Source organism: Felis catus, chromosome B3 (genome assembly GCF_018350175.1).
Source record: "Felis catus isolate Fca126 chromosome B3, F.catus_Fca126_mat1.0, whole genome shotgun sequence".
Classification (NCBI taxonomy): Eukaryota; Metazoa; Chordata; class Mammalia; order Carnivora; family Felidae; genus Felis; species Felis catus.
The window spans coordinates 98,751,819-98,767,963 of NC_058373.1; positions in this window are offsets into that span (position 1 = coordinate 98,751,819).

Here is a 16,145-nt window from a genome sequence, read left to right on the forward strand (position 1 = left end):
TCCACGTAGTTGCAGATGGCAAGATTTCATTCTTTTTGATTGCCGAATAATACTCCATTGTATATATATATACCACATCTTCCTTATCCATTCATCCATCAATGGACATTTGGGCTCTTTTCATACTTTGGCTATTGTTGATAGTGCTGCTATAAACATTGGGTGCATGTGTCCCTTCAAAACAGTATACCTGTATCCCTTGGATAAATACCTACTAGTGCAATTGCTGGGTCATAGGGTAGTTCTATTTTTCATTTTTTGAGAAACCTCCATACTGTTTTCCAGAGTGGCTGCACCAGTTTATAGTCCTACCAGCAGTGCAAAATAGATCCTCTTTCTCTGCATCCTGACTAACATCTGTTGTTGCCTGAGTTGTTAATGTTAGCCATTCTGGCGGGTGTGAGGTGGTATCTCATTGTGGTTTTGATTTGTATTTCTCTGATGATGAGTGATGTTGAGGAGTTTTTCATATGTTGGTTGGTCATCTGGATGTCTTCTTTGGAGAAGTGTGTATTCATGTCTTTTGCCCATTTTTTCACTGGATTCTTTGTTTTTTGGGTGTTGGGTTTGATAAGTTCTTTACAGATTTTGGATACTAACCCTTTATCTGATATGTCGTTTGCAAATACCTTCTCCCATTCTGTCAGTTGCCTTTTAGTTTTGCTGATTGTTTCCTTCATTGTGCAGAAGCTTTTTATTTTGATGAGGTCCCAGTGGTTCATTTTGCTTTTGTTTCCCTTGCATCTGGAGACGTGTTGAGTAGGATGTTGCTGCAGCCAAGATCAAAGAGGTTTTTGTCTGCTTTCTCCTCAAGGATTCTGATGGTTTTCTGTCTTACATTTTGGTCTTTCATCCATTTTTAGTTCATTTTTGTGAATGGTGTAAGAAAGTGGTCCAGGTTCATTTTTCTGCATGTCGCTGTCCAGTTTTCCCAGCACCACTTGGTGAAGAGACTGTCTTTATTCCATTGGATATTCTTTCCTGCTTTGTTAGAGATTAGTTGGCCATACGTTTGTGGGTCCATTTCTGGGTTCTCTATTCTGTTCCATTGATCTGAACGTCTTTTTTTTTTTTTGTGCCAGTACCATACTGTCTTGATTACAGTTTTGTAATACAGCTTGAAGTCCATGCTGTGAATATTTTTAAAATTTATTAAGTATAATAAACAATACCCATTTAAGTATAGGTAGTTGAATTTTGACAAATGTATGTACCTTGTAACCACCACCACAATTGAGACACAAAATATTTCTAGGGGCACCTGGGTGGCTCCCTCAGTTGAGTGTCTGACTCTTGATTTTGGCTCAGCTCATGATCTGGTGGTTGGTGGGATTGTGTTGGGTTCTGCTCTGACAGCATGGAGCATGCTTGGGATTCTCTCTCTCTCCATCTCTCTCTGTCCCTCTCCTGCTTTCTCTCTCTCTCTCTCTCTCTCTCTCTCTCTCTCTCTCTTTCTCTCTCTCTCTCTTTCTCTCTCTCTCTCTCTCTCTCTCTCTCTCTCTCTCTCACTCTCACTCTCTCCCTTTCTCTCAAAATAAATAAATAAACATTAAAAAAAAAAGATACCAAAGATTTCTTTCCCTGCAAAAGTTCCCTCGTACAATGCTGTGGTCAGTTGCTCCCTCCACTTTTGGCCCAGGCAACCACTGATCTCCATTCCATCACTACGGATTTTGTGTTTTCTAGAATTTCACAAGGTGAGATCATACATACAGGTGATTTTGTGTCTCATTTCTTTTACTCAGCATAACGTTTTTAGATGTAAATATTTTTTAATTGTTCTCTAGTCTTTTTTTCTCTTACCTAATATTTCTACTACCACCACCCTCCTGCTCCTTTAAACCAGGTAGCTTAAGCTTGGCATGTCTATTTTCTGTCCCTTCTTATCAAAATGTACCCGTCCAAGAGAGCCTCGATAATTCGGTTTGTAAAGCTTCCTTCGTGAACACAGACTAGGACAGCAAAGGGCAGAGAATGGATTTGGAGGGGCAAAAGGAGAATAGTCAGCAAAGGTAGGTATTCCTGCTAGTAGATGACAAAACTGGGAAACTCAGAAGGTGCTTACAAATGGCCACTGGCTGGGACAGGCCTCTGTACCGTTCTTCTGACTCCAAATGCCACATCTCACTTCCCTGCAAGAGATTTTTTTTTTTCTCGATAAAAATGTAAAGGCCCCAAAGGCGATGAAATGTAAGGAAATTTAGAACCTGCACAAAGACAGTGATATTAGTGATAATAATGGTGATCGTAGTGACATTAGCAACAGTGGAGATGCCGAGATGATGGCAGTAATGGTGAAGATGATGGCCACCACGGTGGTGGTGCTCCAGAGTATCACACTGAGGTCCAGGAACCACTGAAGGGAACAGAAAACAAAACCCCATCTTCTTACAGTGCTTTCACCTATTTTTTTTCTCACTTCAACTTTGCAGTAATCCTGTGAGGTGTGTATTATTATCATTCCCATTTTATTTTTATTTAGAAAGAGAGTGTGTGGGGAGGGGCAGAGGGAGAGAGAATCTCAAGCAGGCTCTGTGTCCAGTGCGGAGTCTGACATGGGGCTCAATCCCACGACCCTGGGATCATGACCTGAGCCAAAATCAGGAGTCAGATACTTAGTTGACTGAGCTACTCAGACACTCCTACCGTTCCCATTTTAGAGGAGGAACCTGAAGGCAAAGCAGCTACTCAACTATTGGCAAGAGAAGAAGGTGATAAACTTTAGTCCACTCTTTACAGTAAGGTGTGAAAATCAATAAGCAAGTATTTCAGTGGCATGTGACAGATTTGAAAAATAGTTCCAGTCGTTAACACTTATTTTTCTCCCAAATTTTCACACTTACAGGTAAATTTTCTTCATGCCAAGTTATTGCTAAGTATACTAGAAAGAATGGGTTGATCTGTATTAACTTGGAAGGATTTCTGTTTCTTTATTACTGTTTTCCTTAGGTGGGGAAATAAAGATGCAGGTAAATGTAGATAGTAGGTTCTATTTTCATTAAGTGAATATTAAACGTATTGAACTATGGCTTTCAGTCTGGTTTGGCCAAGCTGAGGCTGGTTTCAGGAGATGAGCAAGTGGGAGGAGATGGAGGTGAGGTGGCTATCCCTCTCGCGCTCCCCACTCTGCCTGCTCCCTCCTTGCTTGGCTCTAGTTCAGGCAGGTGATCACAACTCCTGCTGATCTCTCCTTTCCCACACAGCCTTGACCCTCAGGCTGTGACGTCCCTATAATGTCATTCCTTCCTCTTACCCCTTAGGTTTAGGGTCCTAACAGCCTCCTGCTGTTCCCAGTTGCTGGTTGTTTTACCATTCCCTTGACCTTGCCACGCCTTTTGTGCCCCTAAATTAAGTTAATATTGCTCAGCTCCTAACCCTTCTGTGCCCTGCTTTTCGGTGCTGGGCTGGGACTTTGCAAATTATACCCCTCTGTGCTAGCAGCAGCCTGTCATTTCTGCTGATGCCACAGGGAGCCTGCGAGGCTGAGGAGGAGGGACTTGATCTTCTCTTTGCTTGCTTTTCCTGTTCTAGTCCCCCATGACAGCTGGGATTTCCTGAACAATTAGCACAGCGGGGTACCTGTATCAGCCAGGCAGCACCTCTGAGCTTTTGGGTTGTAACAACCCCAAGCTCTTCACTTGATTCCCTGGCCAAAGTAGTGCTAGCCTCTTTTCACACTAATCAGTCCCTATCTATCTATCTATCTATCTATCTATCTATCTATCTATCTATCTATCTATCTAGTTGTTTATTCAATACGTAATCTGTACACCCATCGTGGGGCTCAAACTCATGACCCTGAGATCAAGAGTCTTCACAACCCTCTGGCCAAGCCAGTCAGGCGCCCCTAGCTGCTTTTTTACACTTAACTTTTCTGTGTCCCCTCAGTGAGCCCTTTCACGTACTCAGCTCTCTAACATCTTTTTTTTTTCCTTTTTATTGTGGTAAAAAACACCTTAGTTAAAATTTACCATCTTAGCCGTTTTTAGTTGTACAGTTCAGTAGTGTTAAGTGTGTTTACACTGTTGTGAAACAGCTCTTCAGAACTTTCTCATCTTGCAAGACTGAAACTCTGCGCCTGTCGAACCACTCCCCTTCTCCCCCTCCCCCACGTCCTTGCAACCACCATTCTCTTTTCTGCCCTTATGAATTTGACTGCTTTAGATACCTAGTAAAGATCTCCAACTCTTTTAAACTAATTCCTTTTATTAAAATAATTGGCATAGTTTCTGTTTTCCCGATTGGATTTTGATATATCTCTGTAAATAGTCCCCTCTTTAAATAATTTTTGGTTAACTCTTTGAATGTGCCCCTTGATTCCTGCTGGAATCCCCACTGGTACACTATTTTGGGGGGAATAACAATTGTTAAAATAACAATAATGGTAAAAGCCCTTTTAAAACCCAAAGCACTACATATTAGTACCATATTCTATGTTATTACTATAATATTATGTTAGTGGTGGTATTCCGAATGAGGCCATATCTGAGCCTCCCTTATAGTGTTGCTTGAAGCACTAACATCCAGAAGAGGATGTTAGACACGAGAAAATAGAGGCAAGCTCAGAGTTTCAAAAAACCCATGGCTCTGACCCTGAGGCTCAGAAAGAGAAGGTAAATGGGAACTGTCCCCTTTCCTAGGAGAGGGTGTGGGGAATATAACAAAAGCCCCATAATCCTATTCACAAGTTACCATGGGGAAGAAGCCAGGGTGTCTGTGTCCTTAAGTGATACAGAGACTCTGGCTCTGGTCAGGATGAGACTCCAATCCCAGATGCCAGTCCCCAGCGATACAGTGACACTTCAACATCCTAACTTAAAATGAAAAATCTGGTTGCTTTTACCGAGTAGGAAAAGACTGGAAAATCCCCAACCACTAGCCAACTCACACATGCCAGAAACTCCTTGCAGCCATAGCCTTGGCTAGAGAATTCCCTGGCAGGGTGGGGTCCCCCAACCTCTTTAAGAGGAGCCCTCCTCTCTGAGGAGGTCAGATTGTAGAAGGAGGCGCCAGTGGTTTTGCCCAGGGGCTTTAAAGGGACTATGGTGGGGGCGGAGGGCGAGGACAGGAAGTATTGTGAACAAGTCCAGTGAGGAGGGCCTTGGATTTTTTGAATAGTGTCCTGGTTGGCCATGCACTCTGGAGAATACAGTCAATCCCTGCCAGGAAAGAAGGACTCAAAACACAAGTCTGAGTGAGATTAAGGCATTTTCTGTAGCAGCTATTAATCAAGAAAACCTGAGCTACAAGGGCAGGATATTACTCATTTCTTAAACTATTTGACTAGGTTGGTCTCTTTGTATTTGGGTAGGACTAACTATGATAAAAAGCTCACCCACATGAGTTCTGTGGCTTGATGTTACGAGACTCACACATGGGCTATTCTTCCAATGCCCAGGAGCTCTATAAACCCCAAGAAATTATTTGAATTGTGTGTGTACATGGTGACCTGGAACAATTTTCTAGGGCCTGTAAATGTCATCTGATTCACAAGAGCCCATGCCCCCTCCCTGACTCCCCATCCTCAAACTGCAAATAGCTCTAGATTATGAATCATCGGAGGACAGGGCCATAAATTTCATCTTTGAATCTCCAACAACATCCTGCTTGATGGGCTTTGTGCACCATCTTATTTGATTTATTTTTAAATGTTTATTTATTTATTTTGGGAAAGAGAGCGTGAGTGGGGAAGGAGCAAAGAGAGCTGGAGAGAGACATTCCCAAGCAGGCTCTGCACTGTCAGCATGAGCCTGACATGGGGCCAGATCCTATGAACCATGAGATCATGACCTGGCCCGAAATCAAGAGTTGGATGCTTAACTGACTGAGCCAACAAGGCACCCCTGTGCACAGTATTTTAATGAATATTTACTAAATAGAACATATATATAAGCAAATATATAACATATATTCATATGAATATATAACATATATATATTCAGCTTCTAGGAATCCACAAAAAAGTCTTTCTATCCTGAAGGCAGACTTGTGATTGGGTGACCTTTTGGGGATCTCAGTAACAGTTCCTTCTATTTACAAGGTGGCTCTTTGCACAGGGGTATTCAAGAAAAGAGTAAGCACTAGTTTGGGAAGCTGAGTGCCAGCATTGTTTCCCCCACCAACACCCCAGGCTTTTTTTTTTTTTTTTCCAATTTCATCATCTGAAACCTCATAGTCTCTTCCTGTCTCTACTACTCAATGAAATTATTATGGGGACTCATGATAAAAATGAGAAAGAAAGGAAGAAAGGAAGAAGTGAAGAAAGAAAGAAAGAAAGAAAGAAAGAAAGAAAGAAAGAAAGAAGAAAGGAAGAAAGAAAAACCATAGCATGAACTGAAAGTCATGGTATTAGTATTGATAGATGAAATAGTTGATCGCTTGCTTTCACTTCTAGGTTGTTAGAAGGAAAAAGGAGACAAATTGAGGGAGGAAAAAGATGTAATGAGACACTGTTATTAAGATCATAGTAAAGTAATATGACATAGTGTAGGTGAACAAGGAAGGAAGATAGCTTTGAGTCCCTCACTTTAAGACAATAATGGAAATGAGTCAAAATATTTTGGGAAGTGAAAAGATTATTATTATTATTTTTTACCATTATCCTATTCTTAGTTTTTCTTTTCATTTTAGTTATGACTTCTGGTCTGCTAGAGACATTAAGTTGGGGAAGGCAGGGGTAGGGAGTGGAAACCGATTTCATTGATTCTAGAATACACATTTTCACCTTCCAAAATCTCTGGGAATCAGATGGTGTCTGCTACACTCATCGGAGATGCAGTTATTAATATGGCCAAAACTTGGTCATACCTGCTCATTATTGTCATCACTTTGATTGAGTTAAGTGTATTTCTGTAACTGCCATTTAAAAGGTCCTCAGAAGATTGTATGTGATTTGGCCTTGAAATGAAAAATTATGTTGCAAAAAGGCTCAGAAACAGAGCAGTGGGACTTTAATTTGATATTGTTGAAGCAAATATGCATGGTTGGAGGGATGAACAGTTGCACAGTTTTTGCAAAGCAACAACCAGCTGCTTTCTGGAAGCTTAGATTGGAAGAGCCATCCCTCAAGTAGAAGAAACTCTGAGATCCACAAAAGAGTTGGCCATCACTAGCCCAGCCAAGTGACGAGAGAAAATGCTAACACATGTCGGATGGATAAAAGAAATGTCAAAGCAACAAGAGGCTTGCACAACTGTGGAGGACTATGGTTAAGACATGCGTTGTCACTTAATGGACAGTATTTTCTCCAGTGGTACATAAGAAAAGGTGTGCCTTACAATCAATGGAAAATGGTACGAATGCAGGCTTACAGAGTTCAGGGAGCCACTACTATTTTATAGCAAAAGACAGTTCCAATGCTTTCTCTGCTGGTGGGCATACAATTAGGAGATTTGGCGTAAAATTGGCAGATAGTTGAACAGGCACTCTATGAGTAGGAGCATCCTGTATGCTTCTGATGCCATGTGCCCAAATGACTGTAACAAAAAGGAGATCGAACAGCTCTCAAGAGTATAGAGGGGGAGGGGCACCTGGGTGGCTCATTCGGTTTAGATGATTCATGAGTTCGAGCCCCATGTCGGGCTCAAGTTGACAGGATTTTCTTTCTCCCTCTTTCTCTGACCCTCCAATATTTGCACGTGCTCTTTCTCTCTCTCTCAAAATAAACAAATAAACATTAAAAAAAAGAGTATGGAGGGGGAAAGAACTTGTCCTCTTAGATGTATAGATTTGAGATGGACAAAGGTTTTTTTTTTAAAAAAAAGTATAGTTTTTTATTTAAAGAAAATATTTACTGTTTGGGGATGCTTCTTATACAATAACAAAAATTAAACATGAATTCTTAAAATGTTTATTATTTTCATACCCCACAGCAAATATAAAACATTTTCAAGTAAATTTGACTAGTAAATATTTAATTGTCTTGAAGATTATACCTTTAAATTTGCCAAGCATGAATATTTTATGGGCAGATTAAATTCTATATAGTCAATTATTAATGTCCCTAAAATAACAAAATTACTTCAGGTTAATAAAAATGCCAGAAAATTAAATATTGCATATATCTACATTTCTGCCAAATGTCTATTAACAGAACATGAATAAAAAGAATACATGCAACTTGTTTCCTTATGCATCCCACCCCATCCCCACCTTGACTTTCCTCATGTGGGATAAAAATTTTCAGCCATCTCTGGTTTTTAATTCTCCATCATGTTTGTGGTAATTCTTAACCTGGGGTTCACAGGCAGAGATTCATGGATGGGCTCCAATGAGCTTGTGCTGCCCTGAAATTATATGAAAAATCTTGGGTCTTATATGCTTTTTGGTGGTGTTGAGGAAAGGGATTCTGGTTGTTACCAGTTTCTCAAAAGCATCCATTTTTTAAAGAACAAAAGAGTCCATGAACTACTAGTCAGCATTTTGGATCAGTTGGGACCTGGCCTGGGGTCCCTCCCAAAAGGAGGTACTTTTAGTGGGTGTTCGGTTATAGTAGGAGTGGGAGCTAGACCAGCAGCAACTGAGCTGACTGGTCTCGTGACTCACGAGAGAGACGAGACACCTGGGAAATGGGCCTTGTGATTCTGTCTTGGTTTTGGGACTTGGCTGCCAAAATGCCCCTGCTCTTCCTCAAAATAAACAAAGAAAAGCCATCACATTCCTGTGCCTTCCAGGTTCAATCTGGCACTTTGAACTGTGTTTTTAAGTGACAAAAACCAGGTCTTAATCCTTTAGTTTTCCTCTCCCCCTGGCAGGTCCAAGATATCCTGTGATAAGGATAAGCTTGGGGGAGGGCTGAAGAGGCAGTGATCCAGGCCACTTGCTGCTGGTGGCAAGGAATCAGGTTGGATGGATTCTCATTTAGTTCCATAGAATTCCTGTACCTCACAGGACTGGCTTGGCTTAAACTGATGCTCAGCCTCTGAAAGTCCTAGGTTAAGAGGGGTCTTGAGAGCTAAGAGCATCTGGGACTTTAGCTAGTATCAGAAAGTTGTTGGAGAGCTTGTTCAAAACAGATTTCTTGGATCATCCCTACAGATTCTGATTCAGTAGGTCTGGGGTGGAATCCTGGAATTGTTCTGTTTTTTAGATCAGTGTCTCCAAGTGATTTTGAGAAAGGGGCTATAAAGAGTTCTGCTTTTTCAAATGTTGAGAGCTTGGATGAAGAGAAGGACATCTAGGCCCTCAGACATTCTGTCCTCTATGAGTTGACTCTGTTGAGTCTGGGTACTCTCCTTATCTCTAGAGAATGGCCTTAGAGGGGAACCCTGGGTCTGTTTTGTTTCTCGACAGATGTGATGCAAGGACAGGGGTGACTTGGGTCTCGGTGCCATGGCTCCCTCAGTCTTGGCAGATGGGAAGCCAGTGCTTAGCCCTGTCACCTCCAGTATTTCTCCCCAGCCAAGGGCTTGTATCCCCTAAAAGAGCTATGAGTGGGGGTTGAAACATCTTGGTTAATTCAATAACCAAGAATTGTCTTTTGGAGGCTGTGTGTTTCCAAGCCCCTAACCCCACCAAAGTTGTGCATTGAAGCTCTGAAGAAGACAATATCCAAAGTGGCAGTTGCTGTAGCCTTCTTGCTGGTAGGAGGCAGAGTAGTATAGTGGAGAAGCATCCATCTGGGAGTAGTAAGTTATACATTCACTCATTTCTCCATTCACTCAACAAATACTGTATTGCTTACCATATGCTAAGCACTGTGTTAGGCGCTGGGATTCAAGAATGAACGAGACATTGTGCTTTCATGGAATTCTTACTCTGGTCATAGTGAAAGACATTAAAAAATGGTTTTAAAGTTTCTACATAGGAGGGAATATTGGAGCTTCAATCTGGTTTTAAGAGAAAGGGAGTGGCATAGAGAGTTGTCTTGAAGGTGATTTTGTACTGCAAAATGACATCTCTCACATTATCTGTTTGTTTGGGGTAGATGGTGAAGAAGAGCCGATGGAGAATGTCAAGTGGTCAAAGACACCTCCCTCCCAGCATCACACAAAGCTACCCCTCTGTGCCAACATCAGAGAGTAAACAAATCATTATCTAATTCATTTACTCAGTCAATCAATCAATCAAGTGATTAGTTAATGACAGCCATAGTGCAAAGAAGTATAAGGTCTTGTGGGAGCTCACAAAAAGGATAATTAGTCTGGGGTAGGGCATGAGCGAAAGGTTTCTAAAACAGGTAACTTTGAAGCTGAGACCAGAAAAAAAAGGTAAGAATGGGTGTGGAAGGAGCGGTGAGTTGGGAACCAGCCAGGGTGGCTGAAGCTGAGGTAACATGGGGAAAAGTATCCCCATGAAGTTAGAGAGAAGCAGGATGAGAGCCTACAGGGACTTATGGAGTGGGTTTTTTTTTTTTTCTTTCTACTTGTCGGTATGTGATCTTGAGTAAGTTTCCTGATTTCTCGTCTGTAAAATGGGGGGACAGAGCCAACCTGACAAGGCCATGGCAAAGATGAAAAGTTGCTTTGTAAAACATAGTCTTACAGAAACAAAATGATTATGGCTGCTCGGTGTCTAGTAACTCACTTGAAAATGACAGACTGGTTTTGGCAAGAGCCCAGATGGGACCCTCCTTAGCTCTTCAAAAACCTCTCTGTGTAGGAAAGGAAACAAGTCTCTTCTGTTCCATCAACCCTGGCTCTCTTGGCCATGCCTCTTCAGACCCTTCTCTGGGCTCAGCCAGAGCCGGCATTTTCTCCAACAGGCTGTCTAGCTTCTAGAAGTTTCTCAGTTTCCGGGTGTGCCATCACTTTCATTTACTCTTGTGGTTTTTCTGACAATGAATTCTAGCTCATGTGTTTTGTTGATTTTCAGAAAGTAAGTTTGAGGGATGCCTGGGTGGCTCAGCGGTTTGAATATTCAACTCTTGATTTCAGCTCAGATCATGATCTCAGTGTTGTGGGATTGAGCCCCGCGTCAGGCTCCACACTCAGTGGATTCTCTCTCTCTCTCTCTGGCCCTCTCCCCTGCTCATGCTCTCTCTCTCTCTCTCAAATAAAAAAAATAATTAAAAAGTAAGTTTGAGAACAGCAACCTGTGGTTAGATAAACATTCATTTTTTATCTCAGTAGCTTTACATTAATGGAATCTCTACAGATGGATGAATCAACATGACATTTGACAATGGTGTCACTGAACAGGAAGTATACCTAGCACTTATTTCAGTTGTATACATGAAGTACTATATGGTTCACAAATGGTCAGTGCAGAATCTGCGGGGAAATGAAGATCTGTCTACTCTTTACTCCTCTGGTCATTGTCTGCTTTTTAAAAGTTGGGTGAATACGCATAAGCAAAATTCCTAGATTGAACGTGATTATCTGCCCTTAAGATGTTATTGTCAACTTTACAATAGTTGATATAACACCTCTCTTCCCAAGGGTAGGTACATCCCCACATTAGCACTTCTTCTTGATTGCATATATGTTTATTAAAATTTAGTCAGGGAGGAGGTTTCTCTGACTCAATAAACGAGACACTGGAAAAATTTCTGGGCTGGGAGTCAGAGGTTTTGAGTTCTAATTATGGCTTAGCCACATGCTAGCTGTGTGACATTATATGAAACGGACAAATGGTGTCTTATAAAAAAAGAGGTTTGTTTATTAACTTTTAAATGACAAGAAAGCTGAAACCAGGAAGTTATTGCCTAGATTTCAGCCGCCAGTAAATGATGTCATCCAGGACCAGGTTCCTTGGGTCTTTTCCTTTCACAGCCCTTATCATGTGGCCCTTTTATCCTCATGCTTATAGCTTTATTGTCACAAGATGCCCATCCCAGCTTCAGACCCCATGGCTACTCAGGCAGGATGAACAGGAAAGGATAGTACGTCCACATCTGGCTTACTTTAAAAACAAAGCAGAGGATTTGCAAGAACGTCTCAGGACTGTTATGTAGTCACTCATAGCAGCAGGGAGGATATTTAGTTGTGTCACCTTGTGAAGTGGACCGTAGCAAGGGAGGAGAGCTTGCAAGTCCCTATAGGCTTAATCAAGGGGCAGCCTCTGCCCCAGAGTTTTTGGACCATTTATATTGTTTTGGACGTCAGTTTCCTCAGTTTTAAAGTAAGGTGGTTTAACCAGAATGTGGATGGTCTCTGGGATTCCCTTAGTTCAAAACCAGGAATTCTTAAACTTATTATTATTTTTAGGTAATTCTTACATTTGAATGTATATGCAGATCACCTGGAGAGCTTGTTAAAATGCAAATTCTGGTGGCGGGTGGGGGTATGAAGCCTGAGATTCAGTTTTACTGACATAGGAGTTTAAGGCATACAGCATAGTGACTTGACATACATATATTGCGAAACGATTATCACAGTGAGTTTAGGTAATATGCATCGCCTCATAAAATTCTGCATTTCCAACAGGCTCCCAAGTGATGGGGATGCTGCTGGACCACACTTTGATTTGCAAGGTTCTAAAGGTCTATGAGTTGATATTTTGCTGCTTTTCTCAGTGGACAAGCCAGCTTAAGGCAAACACCATACAAAGTTCATAAGTTGCCTAGAATGACTCTGAATTCACAGAAATGTTCCTTCCAGCAGTAAGTGTGCACATTCTTACTGATTTTTCAGCATTTCCAGATCTAGAGGAGGTAAGAGCTAGAGTCTCAGTCTTAGAGAATAAGGACGAGGAAAGGACTTTTCTAATCCTCACAGGAACCCTGTGAGGCCAGTGTGATTGCTCTGGTCTCACAAATGAGGAATCTGAGAGGGAGAGACTCAGTGAGGTGAAATTGCTTTCTGAAGGTCATACAGTTGGTAGTTGACAGGATTTCGATTCTAAGCCAGATCTCTGATTTCGAGGTCTGTGTGTTTTCCGTCTCTCCATGCTGACCCTTGCAGAGGCCCACACGTGAGAGGCGCTAAGGACAAATACAAAACAGCCCACAGTCGAGTGATAATTAGCTTGTTTCAGACCTGCCCATGCTGATTAGCATCCATTTGCCCTCCCAGATCCCTTCTCTACAACCCCAGGGAGACTACCTCTACCTAGGCCCTGGCCTCCAGTTGGATCCGGCCAATGGGAACCACCTCCAAGAGACTGCTGGAGTGGAAGAGACAGAGGTGGGATATTGGTTCACTCCCTGTCCCTGTGGTTTCTTTACTTCAAGGCCATGACTTAGGTGGCCTCTTCTTGGCCTTTCCCTGGTTTTCGGTAACTGCTTCCTCCCCTTGTCTCCTCAGGCCTGGGGGATAGTTGCTTCCCCCATTGCTAGATCCCTGGGTTGCTTTGTGTTTCCCTTAACCTTGCCTACACCTCCATAAATAGTCCCTTTGGCTGCCTTCTTGAGGTGCTACCCGATGAGATCATGACTCGCTGACTCATTTCTTAAAAGTTTTCAGGTGGTGGCAGATAGCAGTAAGCAGTAACAAAGTTGGTGGAAGATCGGGGGCAGGGGGCTCCAATAGTCAGGACTTGGAGAGAAGGCAGGGCTTCAGCTGGGGAGGGTTTGTGGACAATGGAGAGAAAATATTTAGGAAGAGCTTCCGGCAAAGTCAAGGATTGGAGGGGCATGGGGATCTGCCAGCATTTGGGAATCAATCAGAAAATAAGTGGCCTGGGATGACACCAAATAAGGGTGGGTTATAGTAACAGTGGTAACATCATTATGTGCTATGTGTCATTGTGGCCTAAGTGCTTTACTTGAACTAATTCATTTAATCTTTGGCAGCCTCTGGGTCACCTCATTTTTAGAGGGGAGGAGGAAACTGAATCACGGAGAAATTACAAACTTGTTCCGGGTCACCCAGTTATGGAGTGGCCAGGATTTGACTCTTTGTGGTCTAGTTCTGAGCCTCCCTCAGAACTCTTAAGCTGTGCTGAGGCACAGATTCCACTGAGTGTTTTGGAGACAGGATGACATCTGAAGAAAATAGTATTAAAGGGGCAGAGCCTAAATGTGTGGGGTAGAAGGCATGCTGGGAGGGAAGAACAGAGGAATCTAATGTGCCCTACATGGAGCCGTCAGCTTAGCACAGCTCTGGGTCACATGTGGGAGTCCACATCCTGCCCTTTTCTGGGTGTGATGACAGAACTTCTCTTTCCTTTTTGTAGTCCTAGGTCGAAATCACATTTGGTTCTCCCAGGGGCAGGGAAATGGAAGGGGCCTGGTGGTCAGGATGCTGGGAGCAGCCCCCAGTTGCCACAGACAGAAAAACCTGGAGGAGGAGAGGTCCCCCACCCTACACCTCTGCATCATCGTGGATTGAAAGAGAGCACATCAGGATTTAGCATAATTATTTTTGTTCTTAATCTGCTCACTGAGGAATTTCTTTAGCAGCTAAGATAGCTCCAATGGCCCTATTTATTCTCTATTTTCCATGTGGAAATATTGATTTAGCCTGAGTCTGATTTTTCCTCCTTAGAAACTGGTGGTAATGAAAGCCACCAGACATGTAATGTGCGCACATATGAGGGCCCATGGCACAGAGACTTCGGCAGGTGCTCACAAATACTAGTGGAAATTCTCCTTTCTCCTAATTCACCTTACTTCTGTCAAAAGATAAACTGAGGCATATTAAAAAAATTTAAGAGTTTATATGAGCAAAAATCGATTTCAGTGGGCAGCACCAAACCAGAAGTGCTCTACCAGCAGGAGCTGGGGCCGTGGGGACTTTTATAGAGACAAGGCAGAAGCAAAGGAAGGACATTTTTGGCTCTAACTTAACATCTAGTTTGCTGTTTGTGATCGGTTGTCCTTAGGTTTCAATTTTGTAACCTTGAGGCATTTATAGGCTTAGGTTTTGGTTTGCTTACTAGGCCAGCACGGCATTAGAGCCACCTAGACTAATGGCCTCCTTGTTTAATTAGTTGATCACTTTCTTCCATTTAAAGTCATTACAAAGGGGCGCCTGGGTGGCTCAGTTGATTGAGCGTCTGACTTCAGCTCAGGTCATGATCTCGCCATCCCTGAATTCAGGCCTTGCATCGGCCCTGTGCTGACAACTCAGAGCCTGGAGCCTGTTTCAGATTCTGTCTCCCTCTCTTTCTGCCCCTCCCCCACTCTGTCCCTCTGTCTCTGAAAAATGAATAAACCTTAAAAAAAATTTAAAGTCATTATGAAATGATAATAAGTGCATTAGAGGGTTTTTTTTTCTCCCTGCCTGCCTTCTCCTTTTCTTCCTCCCTCCCTCCCTTGCAACTTTATTGTGAAAAATTTCATACACACATAAAAGTAAAGGGACAGTGAAATGTACCTTCATCATCATCTAAATTTAACAGTGTTCCACAGCTTGCCATATTTAGTTTCTCTATTTTATTTTTGCTGAAGTATTTTAAAATAATACCAAATGTTATAAATTTTACCTCAAATACTTGAGTGTGCATTTCTAAAATATAGGAATTTTTTTTTACACCATGACACCGATCTACCTAACAAAATTAACAGTAACTTCTTACTAGCAAGTCCTACCCAAACTGTATTTGACTATGTTCAAGGCCAACATAATCTTTTTTGTATTTGGTTTGATTGAATCAAAATCCCAACACGGTGAGGAGCTACAAAGGGACAGAAACCAGCTACAGTTTACAGTTCTTAGAGCTCAGGAATTTCTTCGCCTTTTGCACAATGACTCAGCCTTACCGATAAAGTGCACCCTAACATTTGTGGTTTTAACTGTCTGGAAACAACTCCAGATGTCCATGGCATTTCGCAAAGTCTGCCGAGGCACACATGTGAATCCTGGGCATTTCCGGGGCTGTGTCTGGGAAGGAATTGTTCAGCTAGAGCGTGCGCCTTGTCGAGAGCAGGCAATTGGCTTCTCAGTGATGTTCTGTTGTCCTCTCTTGTTCTTTCCTGATTTGGGATTTCACATATTGGGACAATTAAAAAAAAAAAAATTAGAGTCATACATAGGATCATTGATTTTTTATTTTGCCAAGTAAGGACATTAAAAAAATATCTCTTATCACCATTATTTCATAAAAGGAAGGACATTTTAATATTAAAAAGACAGGACTGACATCGTTTCAGAATAAAAGGGCATCTTTCCCCAGGAAATGGTAGTTGGTCACTTTATGCTGACATACATATGTTCTGTGGTTCCAGTTTTCTCGTTTTGCCATGGACTGGGGAGCAGCACTCCATCATAGTTTGGTATTTGGGAAGCATTTCTTTACTCAACATTGCTTGGATGGTAAAAACT